The 10,692-nt window shown below is 30.6% G+C and overlaps 1 long non-coding RNA gene across 1 annotated transcript; it reads left to right on the top strand.

Moving 5' to 3' along the window:
* Nucleotides 1–8,656: 8,656 nt before the first annotated feature.
* On the top strand, nucleotides 8,657–9,798 carry LOC112729329 (uncharacterized). The gene is made up of 2 exons (XR_011869170.1): nucleotides 8,657–8,853; nucleotides 9,446–9,798. It is a non-coding gene; the product is annotated as an uncharacterized lncRNA (long non-coding RNA).
* Nucleotides 9,799–10,692: the final 894 nt, after the last annotated feature.

Below are 10,692 nucleotides of genomic sequence, written 5' to 3'. Positions count from 1 at the left end.
AAAGGACTTTTGCCAAAACAAAGCAAAGTAAAAAAGGCTACAATCCAGTGGCTAGTCCTCTCGGTCAAGCACCACAAAAGTCTACTTCCTCATTTGTGCTTCACCGAGGATCCAAGAAGAAAGCTTCAAAGTCTCATGCATGGAAGAAGTAACAATGGAGAACGTGAAGCCTTCATGGGTCAGAACCACATCAACACTCAGAATAAAAACTTAGGCCCAAAGTCAAGCTCAATGGTCAAGATTGAAGAAGTTTGGAGAAAAAGGATGAGAGAGAAGACGTAAGCATGTATGCAACAGACTCGGTTCTCTCTCCTCTCTTTAATGAAACCGCTGATACTCTGATGTTGGAGAAGAAGATAGTGTTAAGGTTGAATGAGATTCAACCTTGGAAGCTTCACTCTTCTATATTAAGGGTGAACGGCCAAGGTTGAAGACAAGGAGAGTAAGTGAAGAGCACAAAGTTCATTCTCATAGCTACCCGAGCTGTTAGAGTTTTTCTCCTTCATGTTGTTCATTTAATATTTTCTTTTTCTCTGTTTTGATCTGTCTGAGTCTCATTGTGAAAGACAAACATGGTGAGATTTGTAAGAAAAAGTCAATGAGAGGTAAAGAAAATGGATCCTCTCAATTTTTTTAACAATTGAGAGAGTAAAGTGTGATCTCTCACCATTAATTTTATAAGTGGGACCAAAAATAAATATGAGAGAGAGAATAATGAAGGGTTAGAGATCACACTTTACACTCTCAATTTTTTTTTAACAATTGAGAGGATCCGTTCCCAGAGGTAAAAGACAGTGAGTTAAATTGTGAGAAAAAGTCATAAGATGTCTCAGAGTGTCTTTGTACATCTTTTTGTTTTGTGTCATGATCCTGTGGGGATTCCCTTACAAGTTGGGTTAGTACTTTGCTGGTGAAAACTAGGGTTGAGTCTAGTCAAATTCAGATTGGGTTTAGAATCTGGATTTGTCCCAGATAGAATTGGGTAGATCCTAGGGAAGAATTGGTGTTTATAATCAGTTACAAATAGTAAAATTCCGTCACTGTTGTGATGAAGACTGGATGCAGGCTACATTGCACCTAGTAGCTGAACCAGGATACATCATGGTGTGATTCTCTCTTCTCTACTATTTTATTGTTTCTGTTACTCAAGAGACAAAAATGAAAATGTCTCTTAGTTGACCACGAGACAAAAGTAAAAATATCTCCTAAGTTCCGTTGAGAAAGCAAAAGCAATATTCAGCAGAAAAGGTAGCTAAGATTCAACCCCACCTTCTCTTAGCCACTGATAACCATCAATGCTGAAGGATGACGATAAATATTTGGTTTCTTCATAAGAATAGATAAGTAGCGGATAACAGGGTGTTTAATTTATTAGACTTGGAAAGACACAAGACAGAGAGAATAGGCTAATCGGTGAGGTGAAAAAGCATCAAAAGAGTGATAAAAAAGTAAAGAAAAATGATATGGAGAAAAAATGTGAAACATATGGTGATTTTACTAAAAGAAAAACAACATATCTTTTTCAAAGAGAATATATAGCTCTGATACCATGTTAGAAATGTAAGAGAGAGCAATAGAGAAATGATTTATGTCTATTTAAGTTGTATAGAAAAATATAATATAAAAAGATATTTATAGGTGCTAAGAGAATCGAAATAATAAAAACATAATATCCTATAATAAATATTCAGATATGCTAAATAATTTTAATAAAAGCTAAATAATTCTAATATATTCTAAATAATAAGTCAAAATTGAATAAACAAGTTGGTTTACTTTTGTGACGAACGAAGAAAATACAATTGAATTCGATTCATCCAAAGTAATAATGAGTTAAACGAGATGTGTTTCATATTTAATTTTTTTATTTAATACTACTTACGAAAAAAAGTATTCTAAACAAATATATGTAGGTGTTTAGACAAACTTTATCATATATTCATATATTTTCATATTATAAAGTAAAAAAAAAAAAGTCCAGTATTTAGCATTTGTATTTATCTTTTTCTCTAAAAAAGGAATAAAAAAACAAACAAATAAAAATAGATCAACTCATATCCATTCAATTCAAATTTGCATTCCTTGTGAATTATCCAAATCGAGCCAAATTGATTATTTTTAAATGAGCCATAACATAATTTTAATGACTCAAGTTCCCATTTTTACGAGTCGCAAACCGACTTACAAATTTTGACTCGTTATGATGGTTCTATTAATAGGATATAGGTTCAATATTTTTTAAACGTCCATATTGGTATATTTTTATTAACATACTATTAATTTTTATTATTAAAATAAATGTAGACTCTAAAGCAGTTTTTGAAGAAATACTCGTACAACAAAAAACTATTGTAACATGCAACAGATGATGTTAAGCAAAGAGAGATTAATAGAGAAGAAGAGAGTGTATAAGAATAAGAGAGAAATAATTCTAATCATCTATTTAACAGAACTGAATTGAACTAAATTGAAAACAATACGAATTAAGCTAAGAAGTATATATACAGAGAAAGAGTAAAGAAAGCTAACTCTAACCACTCAACTAATTAACCACACTACTAACCAAACTTAGAAAACTATAAGTCATTTACAATAGAAAAAGTATAGGTAACTAACAACTTTTTTGAACAATGTGTGAATAATATGAATTAATAGGGTTAAAAGAGTAAATTAATCTTAAATTTAATTAGTAACATTAAATTAGGATGTAGTGTATTTTTATTTGATTGGTGGTTGTTCATATTGTTCAAGATGGTCATTGTTTACCTAGCACTCTCTTTTACAATATTGTCCTTCACACCCCTTTTAAGCTCAAGTCAGACCATGGTATGACTTTGAGCTTGTGTTGCAACTTCTCAAATGTAGCAGCAGACAGTGGTTTGGTCAAGATATCAACCACTTGATCTGTCCCAGGAATATACATAATATGAAGAGCATTCATTTTTAATTTATCTCTAGTCAATTGAATCTCCAACTGAAAATGTTTAGATTTATCATGCATCATAGGGTTAGCAGTAAGTGACACCGTACTCAAGTTATCACAATAGATTGTAGGTGAAGTGGGGAATTGAATTCCAAATTCTGTTAACAAATTTCTAAACCAAATAAGCTTAGCCTCAAAGGATGCTAAACTCTTGAACTTTGCTTCTATATAGAGGACCCGCTAATCATTGCTTGCTTTATACAAGATCAAAAAATCAAATTAGCACCCAAATACATGCAAAAACCTGAAACTAACCTTCTGTCCTCCAAATCTGCTGTCCAATCAGAGTCACTAAAGTCATACAACTTGTAGTCTTGACATTTATAAAGAACAAGTCCATGATCATGGGTCTCTTGAAGGTATTGGAGCACCCTCTTGACTACTTTCCAGTGTGCCAGAAAGGGAGAGTGCATGAATTGGCTGATCTTACTAATTAATGACAAAGGAAATATTAGGTCTAGTGATACATAAATATTGCAAGGATCCCACCACTATTTTGAATAATTTGGATCCTATCAAATTTTTCAAAACCAATAGATAGGAGTTGTAGTGAAGAGATCATGGGAGCATAGTTGTCAGAACCAAATTGGTGATCGAATCAGTCAAGCTACTAATTTACTGGTTTACTGATTTATCCGATAAATCACTGGTTGAATCGATAAAACCGGTCTTACGTAAATAAAGTGAGTATAAAACTAAAATTGTGTAATACGTATTTTAATAATAGTTAGGGGTGGCAACACTACCCGAACCCGCGGGTACCCACCCCGCCCTCCGCCCCCGCACCGGGGTGGGTTTTAACGGGGCGGGTTCTTGTGCGGGGCGGGGCGGGGTCGGGTTTAGGTTGAACCTGCCCCTACCCGCCCCGGTATATATAATATATATGTAAATATATATATTTTTAATATATAATATACGTAACATATATAAAATAATTAGTAAAATGATTAATAATATTATATCATATATAAATTTTTACTTTAATTTATATTATGTATGTAAATGGTGGTTATATAATTTTTAAAATTTAATTTTATTTGTTGGATTTAATAATTATAGGGGCGGGTAGGGGCGGGGCGGGTACCCGCAGGGGCGGGTTAGGGTTTAACATTTTACAACCCACGGGTAGGGCGGGGCGGGTTTGATGCGGGTTTTCTGTAGGGCGGGGCGGGGTCGGGTAGAGCAAAAACCCGCCCCTACCCGCCCCGTTGCCACCCCTAATAATAGTATAAATCATAATTATCAAATTCGGACCAGACCGACCGATTCGACTAGAAATCCGTTGAACCAAACCCTTAATCGGTCCAGACTAACATTCAAACTGTGAAAGTATACAAACCGGCCCAGAACCGGATCGATCAGAAAATTGGTGTTACCGAGGTTGGAGTTCGAACCTGGCACTACTGGAGCATAAAGAGTCTTGTAACCACCGGACTAAGATACTCTTTAATATTATAAATGCCTTTTTAAATATATTATAACTTATTAGACATATCTTAATTAATAACTTTATCTTATTAACTCTTTTAGTCATAAAAAATTTAAAATCTCTTTACACTTTTATTTTTTATTCTAATGAGTAATTTTTATGTTTAATTTAATTGAATTTTTTATTTTATATTTACTTAGTTATATTAATTATTTTTTAATTTTACATAATTATAAAAAAATTAAATGTTGTTAAATATCTCTAAACTAAAAAGATATACAAAAATAATTTTATTAACCATACTATATTTTTGTTATTGATAATTATATAATATTTATTAATATTAACTCTTTTTTTCAACATATATTTGATTAATATAATTAATTAATAAATTATTAAAATATTAAAATAACTTAATTTTGTATAAAAAATTTTATTATAAAAAGAAATTAAATTTTATATAATTATTTAATTATAACCGAGTCAACAGGTTCAATTTGTGACCCACCAGTTAAACCAATAACTTAGTAACTCAGTAATCTGACCGAGTTAATTACCGATTCAATTCTAATAACTATAGTATAAATCCTAAAAAATTATAAATAAAAAAAGTGAACATAAAACTAAAATTAAATTAAATAAATATAAAATAATTTATATATATATATATATATATATATATATATAATAATAATAATAATAATAATAATAATAATAATAATAATTAGCACATGTAATGATAGAGGAACAAACAACCTGGTAGCATGACATCTTAGTTTTCAGCTAGAGGACGTTAGCACTGAGCTACAGGATCGAACTGGCCAGTTTTGATCGGTTTATGATGAACTGTCTAGTTCTTGACAGTTTAATTGCATATTCGATTTAGAATTTTAATCAAATTGACTAGATCACCAGTTCGACCAAAAATTGATTGAACCAACCGGTCTAGTTTAGTTTTGATAACTATGCATAGGAGTAGACATTGAGCTAGCTTTTATCATGCCAAGTTTAAAAAGTAAATCTTTGATATACTTGGTTTGAGAAAAGTACACTTGATCTCAACCAGTCCTTTACACTTTAACACCAAGAAAGTAACTTAATTTCCCTAAATCCTTAAGGAAAATCACATCACTGATTTCATCAGATTTATCACTAGTTATAATAATATCATTATCATAGCATAATATGTACATATAGTAGAAGATGTTATTTTCTAATAAACAAAGATGTGTCAGTTTTAGCATTTGAAAAACCAAGAGTACATAAAATGTTACTAAACTTAAGAAATCATTCTCTAGGAGTTTGTCTTAAGTCATAGAGAAATTTATTTAGCTTACAAATATGTGTCTCAACACGTTCAAAACCAATAGTCTATTTCATGTAAATAATTTGATGAAGGTCACTATTTAAAAATACATTATTAAAATCAAATTGTCTAATTATCCAATTTCTAGATAAAGCTAAACATACAGTCCTAATTGTTGTTAGTCGAATCACTAGGATTAAGACTTGATCAAAATCAAAGCTCTCATCTTATTAAAAACCTTGTGCATGCAACAGGTCTAGCTTTATGTTTCTGCATACTGCCATAGAGTTTTTCTTAATAGTATCTTACATCCTATGACCTTAGCATCTTGAGGCTTAGGAACTAAAGTTCAGGTATTAGTTCTAAGTAGGGCATTATACTCATCTTTCATAGCATTTTTCCATTGAGAAAAATGAAGAGCAACTTTAGCTGTTTTTCTTATAAATTGATAGTCACATTTGTAATTAGCATATTATGTGTGTTTTTACTTGTGTCAGAAGTTATATTAGTGTTAGCATTTGTAGATTTTTGTTGATTGGAAGAAGGAAGAGAAATCTCAATTTTTGAAATAGGGATAGCATCACTAGGTGGAGATATATTAGTATCGTGATCAGTAAAAGTCTGATTAGGATTAGGGAAAAGAATAGAAGCACAATTTTCACTATTGCAATTATTATTTTGAATAAAATTAGGCAAATTAGCAATTATGTGTTTATTGAATGAGCCACATACATTTATATAATTTTTTAATATTATAAAAAAATTTTGCATAATAATTAATTTTAATAAATAAAAAATACTAATATATTTTGTATTTATATATTTTATATTTAATTATTTAAGAATAAAAGATTCTGTTATCGTTTAAAATATTGTCATTTAAAACATTTATTTATGTACTAAAATATTTTATATTTATTAGAGTCCATCAATGTTCTTCTTTTATATTAGTCTTTAATTTTTATCTAATAAAATTTAATAATTTATATAAGGTAGTTCATTCAATAAACATATCATTGTTGAACTCATTTTAGACATACCCACTAAATCATATTTGAATTAACCACACTTTTCATCGGTCAACCCGATAGGAGGCTCCACAAGTTTATTGATATTCTTCCTAAGCAGTAGTTTTGTTATGTTACAGGAATGATTTTCAAGTAAAAATCTTTTGCGACAATATAGCCAAGACTATTTTTCCCCTACTATATTTAAACTGGAAAGCTTTCATATCCACCATACCCACATTTCATAGAAAAAAAACATTATTAATTATCCACATTTAATCGACATTTAGTATGAAATTTAATTTGGAAGATACATCATAAGTTAAAATGTCAAGAAATTATAACTTATCAAACTTGTCAAACATCCAAGCAAGCTTATAGTTTACAAAAAAAAAAGTGTAATTTTATTTCTCCTGTAAAATTTTTTGTAATCTATTTATTATTAGTAGTAGCTCCACTTACACTTTGTTTGGATAGATAATAGAAAATGGAAGGAAAGAAAATGAGAGGAAAGAAAATGAGAGGAATGAAAATAGAAGGAAAAATGGATTGTTTTATGTGTTGTTTGGATAAAGAGAAAATAAATGAAAAGAAAATAGAGAGAAAATTTTCTTTTGTTTGGATGAAAAGAAAAGTGAGAGGAGAGAAAATTATAATAGAAGAAAATTACATTAATACCCTTATATCTTTTATTTTTTTAATTAATCAAAGGATAAATTAGTAATTTTACACTTATTACACATTTTCCTTCCATTTTCATCTCATCATTGAGAAGAAAACATTTTTATGGTCCCACATCAATTTTTTTCTTTCCACTCTATTTTCCTTCCTCATCCAAACAACAAAAAACTCACATTTCCACCAATTTTCTTTCTTCACATTTTCTTTCCTTCCATATTCACCCCATCCAAACAATGTGTTAAGGTTGTCAAACTCGTAAGTCTAAGTAAATCTGCAGAATTGACCTAGACTCAGACTGACGAGTTAACTTGTAGACTCAGACGAATTTACTTGTTATGAATTTTTTAAATATATATATATAATCAAATTTGGACATTTAAAATAACAATTTCAACATCAAAACACAAAATATACTAAAATAGTAGTACAAATTATAATTGATAATTCAAAACACATATTTAAATACAACAAATTAACAATTAAATATTTTAATAAATTAAATTTAAAATCCTTTAACATCTTCATCTTCTATGCACGACAAACACTCAAATTACTAAATCAACGATATCAAATAATCAAATTAATAAATCTTATTCTAGTAATCTCAAGTGCAATAAAATTAAAGCAATACAAAGTGATTAAAAAAGCTTGTAAAATCTATATGCTTAAATCACAATCTATCTGAACAAAATTAAAGCAATAAAATTACTAAATAATCAAATTACTAAATCTTAATCTACAAGACTATAATCATAAACCTATCATAATACAGAGTGATTAGAAAGTTTGTAATATCTAAATGACTGAATTCTAATCTATAAAAACTTAAAGCAATATTTAAAAAAATACTTAAATACAGCGATTTAGGTGAAGAGAACAAAGTCCAAGCAATCAATCGAGTTGATTCGGATATAATTGTATTTAATTTTAAGGCATTAAATCAAACAAACAACACTTTTTTTTTATTATTATTTTGTGTCTTATTTTATACTACTGTGAAACAAAATACAGAGATTATTTTGTTTTATTTATTTTATTCTATTATCATTATTTTGTGATTTGGCACTTCATATGTGTAAATGTAGTAGTGAGATGCATTCCAAACACTACTATTAAGTCGAATTTGTCCAATAGCATATATACATTTTCACTAGGAAGATTTTAAACTAAATGAAAATACTCTCTCATCTATCACTCTCTATATAAGTAGCATCCGATCCCTCAACACACTCAAAGACAACAATACCAAAGTGGCAAAGTGTGAGCTCGCTCTCGAAAAGGTAATAAAGCCTCACCTCTGATCAGGATCGGAGTTCCGGCGACTATGTCCGGGCGGCGGCAGAGAAGTTCCGGTCGCTCAGAGTTCACAGAGAATGAGATCAATGATCTTGCTTCAAGGTTACAAGCATTGCTCCCACAACCTAACCAACAAACAAGGAACTCAAGGGTAATCCATATACTTAAAAATATTTTATTTAATTTAATATTTATAATTTTATGCCTGTGACATTTATTATACATTTATTATTGATAATTAATAAATATAAAATAAAATAAAATAAAATAAAAAATTATTAAGAAGTATAAAATAAAACAATTTTGCGTTATTTTAGACTATTTTTGTTTTTTAATTTAAACATTATTGCATAAATATATAATGTGTATGTTTATTACTTTATTATAAGAAATGATATAAATGCAGTAGCTTTTAGCTAGGTTTAATTAACTTAGTGCATGATGTATATACGAAGATAATTTAATAATATAACTCTAAAATCTAATAAAAGTTATTGATAATTTGGTATAAAATTATACATAAATTAACATTATTAAATATCCTTAATTAATGCATGCACTATAATATTATGCATGTGCTATTATTTCATAATATTAGTTCATACGCATTTTTCTATGCTAGAATGATTACGAAATTTACATGAATGAATCTCACTATGTCAAAATAATATATCATGATGCATATACTAGTTTTGTATACAAATTTGGAAGGCACCGATAACGGATTGTGGTGTATGCAGCAGGTATCAGTGTTGGAGATCTTGAAGGAAACTTGCAGTCACATCAAGCGGCTACAGAAAGATGTGGAAGACCTTAGTGAAACGCTGACAGGGCTGTTGGATTCTCTTCACATTACTGATATTGACATCACTCTTTTACAAGATCTTTTGCAACAAAAATAATAATAATAATTTCTTTAATATAAGGTCCCTTTTCAACCTTCTAGCTAGGCTCTAGCTATACATCACCAGATATTGTTTTCTCATCCTGTGTGTTCCCTAAACTGTTGTGGTGGATCCATACCTACATATATAATCTAAAAATGTATAATTAATGTCTGTAATAATAGTGAAATATAATATACTATCTTTGTTAATATCTTAATAATAAACAATATTGTTGAAAAGCTTCGTTTGCTTTTGATTCGTCCTGGTACTGGAGTGGCCGAACTTTAGCAATTCCGAGCAGGCGACTGTCAGAGAGGAAGAGCTATACGTCGGCCAGGATCGAACACCGCGGCGGGAATACCTGGAAAAGATACTCCGACGCTCAAGTTAGTGATAATCTCGAGTGAGAGTAATTAAGTAAGTATGAAGACTGAGAATGGAACCTGAACCTTAGCCGAGGATATTAGCTCGGTTTTATAGGAGTTGTTTTATGCGTTTATTGTGGATAAGTCCTAGTTTATAGGTTGGTTATGATATTCTGTTTTGGTGATTAGGTTTGTTGAGCACGTTTCTTATTTTTCAAATGGGTGAGGCCGAGCTTATCTGCTCACGTGCCGAGCTTTTCGGGTGGCCGAGGATAAGGGTGACGTATCATAGCCCCCAAGCTTGCCTTGGTTTGGACAGGACTAAGGCGAGCTTTCGAACCAGGAATGCCCCAATCCTCGGTCGCTGAGTTGTTGTCGTATATGCTCCTTACATCTGTTTATATAGGCGTTTGTGGTTGCTTAGTTGGAGTTAGTTTCGGGATTCTCTGGGTTTGCCGAAGTTATCCATAAGGATAACGTTTGACTTGTTCGCTGTGGTTCCGAGCTTTACATAGCTCGTCCGGATTTTGCGGGTTGTTATTATTTGATTTTGTTTTGTGCTGAGGTACACGTTTGTTATGATAGCCGAGGTATACGTTATGTACCATTAGGCATGGATACGGTCCGAGAATCTCACAGAGAATCATTTTGTGACTTCTTTGAAAAGGTCTTTTTAGGGTTCTCAACAAGTAACCGTTCTCTTTTTGAATTTGCTGCACGTGGCCGAGTTATAACACA

The sequence above is a fragment of the Arachis hypogaea genome, chromosome 12 (genome assembly GCF_003086295.3).
Source record: "Arachis hypogaea cultivar Tifrunner chromosome 12, arahy.Tifrunner.gnm2.J5K5, whole genome shotgun sequence".
Classification (NCBI taxonomy): domain Eukaryota; kingdom Viridiplantae; phylum Streptophyta; class Magnoliopsida; order Fabales; family Fabaceae; genus Arachis; species Arachis hypogaea.
Note: the sequence above shows the minus strand (reverse complement) of the source record. Positions and strands in the feature narration are given on the sequence as shown.